Below are 9,500 nucleotides of genomic sequence, written 5' to 3' on the forward strand. Positions count from 1 at the left end.
AATCAGCTTTGCGCAGTGGCAGTATCGTAGCCAATGAGGTTTATCTGAGGCGCGATTATTGCTAATAAAAGTATCAATCAGCTCATGAATGATTACAAGTTTAAAAGTTTGCCCTTTCCAGAAATAATTTGAGACAACATTCAGTTTTAAAAACAAGACAAATCACAATATAATTTGAGTAAGAAATGCTTCATTTGTCACCTGTGAGTGGAATAGCAGAATATTCATACCATAGGATTTGGCTAATGTGTGAGTCACAACTTCCTTAAGCCTATAAAGGCATAATTTATAACAAATAGTTTTCATTTAATGAAGGTATAGAAGCCTTCCAGCACTATTGAACCTTTGTTAAACTTTGGCAAATTCATCCTAGAGAATAACCTTATCAAATGTAACAAATACGGGAGATCTCTCACAGATGGCACAAACCATACTTACAGTCCTCACCATTCCATCTCCTTACTTCCTATGGGATGTTGGGGAAAATGTTTCTCTCCTCTGGGCATCGTCTTGAAAATGTTGGTGATGGTAGCTAATAGTCCTGTTGCAGAGACTGCATGAATTTAGTATGCATCGGATCCTTGGAAGGGTATCTTGAATGTAGCCTACGCTCAATACATGTTTGCTATTTTCTTATTATCTTCATCATTAGTATGACTACTAGTGAATTCTTAGGAAAAGAATGGACATTGGTGTGATGCATTTTGAAAAGCTTCCATAACCACTCATCCATTTGAATTTCAGATAGTTCATTATGGATAAAATCTAGAAAAGCACAAAGAAACTTGAGAGGATTTTTATGAAGAGTCTATCCCTTAAGCTGCATAAAAAATGGAGGCCAAGGGGCGCCTGGGTGGCTCAGTGGGTTAAGCCGCTGCCTTCGGCTCAGGTCATGATCTCAGGGTCCCGGGATCGAGTCCCGCATTGGGCTCTCTGCTCAGCAGCGAGCCTGCTTCCCTCTCTCTCTCTCTCTGCCTGCCTCTCTGTCTGCTTGTGATCTCTCTCTGTCAAGTAAATAAATAAAATCTTTAAAAAAAATTATTAAAAAAATGGAGGCCGAAAAGAAATGTGGATTAAGTAAATGTTAAGATGTTACGTAGACAGGAATATGCCCATTGAAGAACGAGGGAGAGGGGAAGCAATTTGCATTTAATGAATTCAAACAGAAGTAGCCAGTGATTTAAATTCTCTGCTCACATTTTGAGATAAATTACAAATTAAAAAGAAACAAAAAATTGTCCGTTTGGGAATTCTTTCCCCAAATTTTATTATGACAAATTTCAGACACTCAGAAAAATTTAAAGAACAGTATAATAAACATCCATATACTCTATTTAGAATCAGTAATTATTAACATTTGATCATATTTGCTTTCTGTCTGAAATTTAGGTATGTATATGTATACTCACCATTATCTTGTGATGTAGAAGTGATACTTCTTTCCTGAATATATTAACATGCATCTTTTAAGAGTAAGAACATCCTTTAATACCATGGTCACAGAAAAATTTATCAATAATTCTGTAATATTCTTCTGTATTCACTTCATATGTATTCACTTCCCAGTACTCCCAAGGTATCCTACTGCTATTTTCTAACCAGCATCTTTTCTATATTCAGGCATTGCATTTGGTTATCATGTGTCTAGGTTTTAATCTTGAAAAGACTTCTTGAAATGTTAAGGAAAGCTGTTTTGTAGAATGCCATGCATTCTTGATTTATTTCTCCCATCATGGTGAGATATAATTTGTGCTTCTATCCTTTGTATCTCTCATAAAGTCAAGTTAGAGCCAGAGACCTAAACATTTTTTGCAAGAATACACCATATTTGGTGATACATACTTCATATTGCTATATACCAGAAACACATAATACCCATTTTTCTCACTATTGCTAATGCTAAGTTTGGTCATTTGTTTAAGACAGAGACTGCTAGAGCTCTCCATTAAAAAGTTCCATTATACGCTAGTAAGATTGGTGAACCTTTCAACTACTTTTGAAAATGTAGTCCTACCATATGTATATATAAATTCTGAATTAAAGAGAAAATTGAAACAATTACAGATTGTTGGAAAAAGAATGATAGTTAAGTTGTATATCAGAAGTTGTAGAATGTGCCTGAAGCTCTTTTCAGTGGAAAATACCTTTTACCGTGTCTTGGAGAAAACCAAGCTGCATCTGGCCAGTTGGAGGGCCAGAACTGTGCCTTGTTTTCCCCAGTATCTACATGGTCCCTGTCACCCTGGACTATGAAGCTAGAAAAATAAACCCTAAATCAATATGCGGAAGCAACTTATGCAACTAAAATTGTCCCAGAACTTCTGAAGTTATGTCTCAAAGATTACCAGTACTGACTAGTACATGAGAAACTGGGATTTTCTGGTTAATGAGGCCTATAAAATAGAACCTACTAAATCCCCTCTTAAGGAAAAATCAAAAGCACCTTGTCAATTTAAGAAACTAAAAAGAGTATTCTAGTGAATGAAATTTGTTTGACCTAATTTAAACTGGTGATCTCAAACTTTACCATGGGAATACTGATTCCCATTACCTATTTCCATTTTAGGGATCTGAAACTGTGTTGAGGAATGATGCCATAACTAGAAGGCCCTAACGTTGGGTATTTCAGTCACTAAGTTTGCTTGTTATAATGGAATGGTAGTTAGCATCATGCTCTCAAGTGATGGCCTTCTAATGCTTTCTTTTATTCCCGAGTAAAAATCCTTGTATCTAAGTTGAAAGGGCTCCTGAGTTATCAGATGTCATTTCTTCATCTCTTCCTGCAATTGTATAGTATTTAATTTGTTAATGTGATAATTTATATTGACAGATTGATTTTCTCCCATTGCTGGATATACCCAGGTTAATTATTGGTAGAAGTATGTATTCTGGTGCACTGCTGGATTTCATTTGCTACTGTTTTATTTGGAATTTTTACATCTCATGAGTGCGATTATATAAAGATTTTATTTTTGAGATATTTGTTTTTGTATTGCAATTAGCCTGTCCCTTAAAACTGTATGACTGTATTGGGTTCTTTTGTTTTGAATTGGAAATCTTTAATCACTTTTCTAGGTCCATTTGTTGATTTTCTAGTCTTTGAAATTCTGTTTTGGACACAACAAATTCAGAGTTCCCAGCACAATCCTAAGAAGGCTTTGCAGCCGGGTAGTACCAGCCACCACCCACGTAAAAGGACCAATCCAGCATTGAAAATTCATTATGTGTTCTTGGAAATACTGTGTTGGGAGATCAGAGCTCCTTATCAGACTGTTGTGGTCGTACCTGTGCATGTATTTCTCCATATACTGAAAGTGGAGTTTCATGGGTTAGGTCACGAGTATGACTGTGCTCAACTTTAGTAAGTTTAATTTTTCTAAATAGGTTTCCAAAAATACCAACTGGCACTCCCACCAACAGTGTATGAATATTCTTTCTCCATATCCTTGACAATATTTGGCATCAGTTTAAAAAAAAAAATGCTTGCTACTCTGGTAGGTATCATGGTTTACATTTCCATTTTTTTCCTGAGTATTTATTAGCTATTTGAATATTCTTTCAATATCTGTCCACTTCTTCCTCCTGACATTGAGTGTATTAGGTGTCTGGTTCCATTAAGCATTTGTAAAACTTGTAGGACAGCATTTAATGCCAAGGCAGTGACTGTGTGTGTGTGTGTGTGTGTGTGTGTGTATTTCATGCCCCACCAGACATGAGGTGGTTGATGGCTGTGATGGAATCAGTTTTATCTCTGCATCTGTAGCTCCCACTAAGAACCATTGCCCTTAGGTATTTGATATAGTTTGGATACACTCAGCAAAAGTAAAAATACCAAACCAACCAAAGCAATGAGGAAGTATATTGAGTCTTATAACGGGCTTTTGGCCAGGGGGGAGAGGTTCTAGAGATTTTTCACTCATGACCAAAATGAAATATTCAGAGACTCAGATTCTCTTCTGTTTTTCATTATATATTCCCCAGTGTTGGCTGGGGTACCATGATGACTAACAGATTTCTAGACATGATAAACAGGCAGGACAATATTTAGGGAAAAGAGTAGGAGAGCTCATTTTCTTCTTTTCTTTTTATTTTTTCAGTGTTCCAAGATTCATTATTTATGCACCACACCCAGTGCTGCATGCAGTATGTGCCCTCCTTAATACCCACCACCAGGCTCACCCATCCCCACAACTTCCTCCCCTCCAAAACCCTCAGTTTGTTTCTCAGGGTCCACAGTCTCTCTTCGTTCATCTCCCCTTCCGATTTCCCCCAATTCACTTTTCTTTCCTTCTCCTAATGTCCTCCATGTTACTCCTTTTGCTCCACAAGTAAGTGAAACCATATGATAATTGACTCTTTGCTTGATTTTTCACTCAGCATAATCTCTTCCAGTCCCACCCATATTGATACAAATGTTGGGTATTCATGCTTTCTGATGGAGGTATAATATTCCATTGTATATATAGACCATTTCTCCTTTATCTATTCATCTGTTGAAGGGCATCTTGGCTCTTTCCACAGTTTGGCGGTTGTGGCTATTGCTGCTATGGACATTGGGGTACAAATGGCCCTTCTTTTCACTGCATCTGTATCATTGGGGTAAATACCCAGTAGTGCAATTGCAGGGTCGGATAGCTCTATTTTTAATTTTTTAAAAAACATTTAATTTATTTATTTGATAGAGATCACAAGTAGGCGGAGAGGCAGAGAGAGAGACGGAGGAGGAAGCAGGCTCCCTGCTGAGCAGAGAGCCTGATGCACGGCTCAATCCCAGGACCCTGGGATCATGACCTGAGCCGAAGGCAAAGGCTTTAACCCACTGAGCCACCCAGGTGCCCCAGTGTATTTTTTTTTCAAGTAGTTGCACACTCAGAGTAGAGCTGAAAGCGGGGCCTGAACTCAAGACCCTGAGATCAAGATCTGAGCCAAGATCAAGAGTCTGACTCCTAACTGACTGAGCCATCCAAACACCCCTTATTTTTAATTTCCTTTTTTTTAAAAGATTATTTATTTATTTGACAGAGATCACAAGTAGATAGAGAGGCAGGCAGAGAGAGAGAGAGGAAAGCAGGCTCCCTGCTGAGCAGAGAGCCCGATGCGGGACTCGATCCCAGGACCCTGAGATCATGACCTGAGCCGAAGGCAGCGGCTTAACCCACTGAGCCACCCAGGTGCCCCTATTTTTAATTTCTTAAGGAATCTCCACTGCTTTCCAAAGTGGCTGCACCAACTTGGATTCCCACCAACAGTGTAAGAGGGTTCCCCTTTCTCCACATCCTCTCCAACACTTGTTGTTTACTGCCTTGTTGATTTTGGCCATTCTAACTGGTGTAAGTTGGTATCTCAATGTGGCTTTTAAAAAAATTTATATTTATTTATTTATATGACAGAGAGAGATCACAAGTAGGCAGAGAGGCAGGCAGAGAGAGCGGGGGAAGCAGGCTTCCCACTAGATCCCAGGACCCTGAGACCATGACTCAAGCTGAAGGCAGAGGCTCAACCCTCTGAGTCACCCAGGCACCCCTCAAGTCCCTCAATGTGGTTTTGACTTGAATCTCCCTGATGCCTAATGATGATGAACATTCTTTCATATGTCTGTTAGCCATTTGTATGTCTTCTTTGGAGAAGGGTCTGTTCATGTCTTCTGCACATTTTTTTATGTGATTATCTGTTTTTTGAGTGTTGAGTTTGAGGAGTTCTTTATAGATCTTGGATATCAGCCCTTTGTCTGCAGTGTCATTTGCAAATATCTTCTCCCATTCTGTGGGTTAGCTCTTTGTTTTGTTGACTCTTTCCTTTGCTGTGCAGAAGCTTTTGATCTTGAAGTGAGAGCTCATTTTCTGTGATTTTTAGGAGCAAGGAACATTTCCCATGATTCACTATGTCTGCTCTTAATCATAACTGTTAACTTAGGTCATAGGTAATTTCTGAAATACTCACTGGTATACTTTAAATTAAAGCAGGTTTTATTGAACCTAAAGAAGGTTTTATTTAAATAAATGTAGCAGGTTCATAAATTTTACTACCTTTTTATGCATGTATGAAGAAAGAACCAGTGACCCTTTATTTTAACAAGAAATTTTACATGTATACATCTCATAAAACATAGAAGACAATTTAAATTAAATGTATGGGGGCGCCTGGGTGGCTCAGTGGGTTAAAGCCTCTGCCTTCAGCTCAGGTCATGATCCCAGGGTCCTGGGATTGAGCCCCACATCGGGCTCTCTGCTCTGCGGGAAGCCTGCTTTCTCCTCTCTATCTCTGTCTGCTTGTGATCTCTGTCTGTCAAATAAATAAATAAAATCTTAAAAAAATAAATGTATTAAGCATAATTACAGACTAATCAGAGGTTAGTGTTTATTTCAAAAAGACAGCAAAAATTCCGAAGTATTAAATTCAATATTATTAGTGAGAACATTTCCTAGGATTTTTTTATTATCTGATTTTTTTTTTTTTTTGGTAGCTGTGAGGGACAGGGGAAATATTAATGGTTTAACCTTGTAAAATTTTTTTGTTCTCTTAGAGTGAAAGAAACCTACTCTTTTAATTCCTGGAATTCTGTTAGCTTCAAGGATGAGAAAGCCAAAATTAACAGCGTGGAAATAAAACAAAGTTGTGATTAGAATTTGGGGAACTATAGTTACTAAGTTTATTTTTATAGCACACCGACATAGTGCTAAATTCCAAAGAAATGAGTGTTATTCTCTCCCTTTTCTCAAGCTATACAATGACTCTTTAGGGACAACTACATTTTTCAGCGTCTTCTGTATTCTTGGGCAGATAGTTTATGTAAATAGCAGAATGTCAGGGTAGACATTCAAGATTTTAAAATATTCCATTAATGCTTTATAATTCAGTGACATCCATAGACCATAAATAAAATCTTTAAAAAAAAAAAAAAAATTTTGATTCAGTTTACTTCTACTATTCCTGAGTGTTTACTATGAAGAGGGTCTGCATTATCCTTGGCCACAATTTTTTAGTATGACCCATCCTAACTGGTTGCCTTCTATACCTGATGCTCAAGAGATGTGGCCTCCTCTACCACCATCACTATGGGGGATTTTCTTCACTTCTATACTGAATTTTTAAATTTCTATTCATTTAGCTGGTGGAAAACCTCTCATTGCTTTCTTGGAAGGTCAGAAAAATTACCCTTCTGTTCCTACTGTCTCCTTATTTGGGCCATATTATGTTAAATTATTTATGCCTAGGTATAAGTGATTGCTTTTTAAAAAAAATTTTAAGAAAGATTCTATTTATTTTAGAGCAAGTGGTGGGTGGGGGGCAGAGGGAGAAAGAGTCTCAAGCAGACTCCATGATCAACATGGAGCCCAAGGCCCAATGCAGGGCTTGATTTCAAGACCCTGAGATTATGACCTGGGTCAAAACTGATTGTGCCACCCAGGCATTCCTAGTGATTGCTTTTAAAAGTTCAGGTCTTGAGGTAAATGCCTAATGTCTAAGTGATTCACCAAACTTGGACCAATAGATTCCATTATCTGCTAGGCATTGGTACTCCATCTGAGCATAGTGTGGGAGTTGGCAAAATTTTTCTATATAGGGCCTGACAGTCAATATCCTAGAGTTTGTGAGCTACAGGGTCTCTATCACAACTGCTGAACTCTCTGAGGCGGTATCTTGAAAGAAGCCATAGACAATGTGAAAGTGGTTGAGTGTGGCTGTATACCAGTGACTTTTGACATGGTATTTGAATCTCATAATTTTCAACTACCACAAAGGACTGTCCTTTGGTTTCTTCCAACATTAAAAAATATAGGGGCGCCTGGTTGGCTCAGTGGGTTAAAGCCTCTGCCTTAGGCTCATCTATTTACAAAGTTGGGGAGACCTATTTTTTTTTAAAGATTTTATTTATTAATTTTGACAGAGAGAGATCACAAGTAGGCAGAGAGGCAGGCAGAGAGAGTGAGAGGGAAGCAGGCTCCCTTCAGTGCAGAGAGCCCGATGTGGGACTCGATCCCAGGACCCTGAGATCATGACCTGAGCTGAAGGCAGCGGCTTAAACCACTGAGCCACCCAGGTGCCCGGGGAGACCTATTTTTGTATGTAACCCATTTTTTCTCATTTCTTGAGATCTCGTATCAGTCATTTTGTCTCTACATAATTATTATTAATGCCTGTGCAGATTTCCATTTTTTTGGAATAGAATATTTTATTTGCCTATTCATAATTGTTGATTGTTTCCAAACTTTGCTAATATAAATAATTCTATGGAAAATTTAATCTTTCACTTTAGTTTAACCACTACCTTGAAGTATATTCTTTTTAAATAGGTTGCATTCAAGAACATGTTTATTTTAAATAAGGGCATAAAATACTCTCTAGGAAAGTTGTATGTGTATTATTTTACACCAAATTCATTTGGAAATAATAGTGCATAAAATTATGGTAAAAGGATAGATGATTTTTATAAAAATTTGCTAGTCTTTAGACCAATATGGAATATTTAATGATATTTCTCTATATCTCATAAATTTAGATATGATTTCATATACACATTTATTTTTATTCTATCTCCATTTATATCCTTAGCTCATTCTTTTTCACATCAGTGTGTTCATCTTCATATTGATATATAGAAACTGCTTATTGGGGCACCTGGTTGGCTCAGTCAGTAGAGCACATGACTTGATCTCAGGGTTGTGAGTTTGAGCCCCATGTTGGGTATAGAGATTACTTAAAAATGAATCTTTTTAAAAACTGCTTATGGGGCGCCTGGGTGGCTCAGTGGTTTAAGCCGCTGCCTTCAGCTCAGGTCATGGTCTCGGGGTCCTGGGATCGAGTCCCGCATCAGGCTCTCTGCTCGACAGGGAGCCTGCTTCCATCTCTCTCTCTCTCTGCCTGCCTCTCTGCCTACTTGTGATCTCTCTCTCTCTCTCTCTCGCTGTCAAATAAGTAAATAAAATCTTAAAAAAAAACAACGAAAAAAACTGCTTATGAATATAGTCAATATTTTGTTTCTCATACATGGAACAAAAATTTTAGGCTTAATTTGTTTTAACTTTGCTCAAGGGGCTATTGAGACAGGAGTGTTATTTTTACGGATAAATCTGTTAATCCTTTACTTTATGATTTCACTTGGATGTCATGCACTCATGATTAAGGATTATAATCATTATAATTATAATAATTTATAGTTATAAATTATAATCATTTCTCATTCATAAATACATTGGTATCTATGTTTTCTTCATTATTTTTCTTATTGTGATAAAATATGTAACAATGTTTACCATTTTAACAATTTTTTAAGTGCACAATTCAGTAGCACTTAAGTACATTTAAACTGTGCAAGCACTACCACTATCCATCTCCAGAACTTTTCACCATCCCAAACCAAAATTCTGTACATGTTAAATAACTCCCCTTTGCCACAGCCTCTGCTCCCCCAAACTCCTGAGAACTAATACTCTACTTTCTGTCTCTATGAATTTGACTTTTCTAGGTACCCTATAGAAGTGGAATCATACAATATTGTC

At 37.5% G+C, this 9,500-nt stretch overlaps 1 pseudogene; it reads left to right on the plus strand.

Annotated features, from left to right (window-relative positions):
* Positions 1-4: 4 nt before the first annotated feature.
* Positions 5-124, plus strand: LOC123931979 (annotated as a pseudogene).
* The last annotated feature ends 9,376 nt before the right edge of the window (positions 125-9,500 follow it).

Source organism: Meles meles, chromosome 19, assembly GCF_922984935.1.
Source record: "Meles meles chromosome 19, mMelMel3.1 paternal haplotype, whole genome shotgun sequence".
In the NCBI taxonomy this organism is placed as follows: Eukaryota; Metazoa; Chordata; class Mammalia; order Carnivora; family Mustelidae; genus Meles; species Meles meles.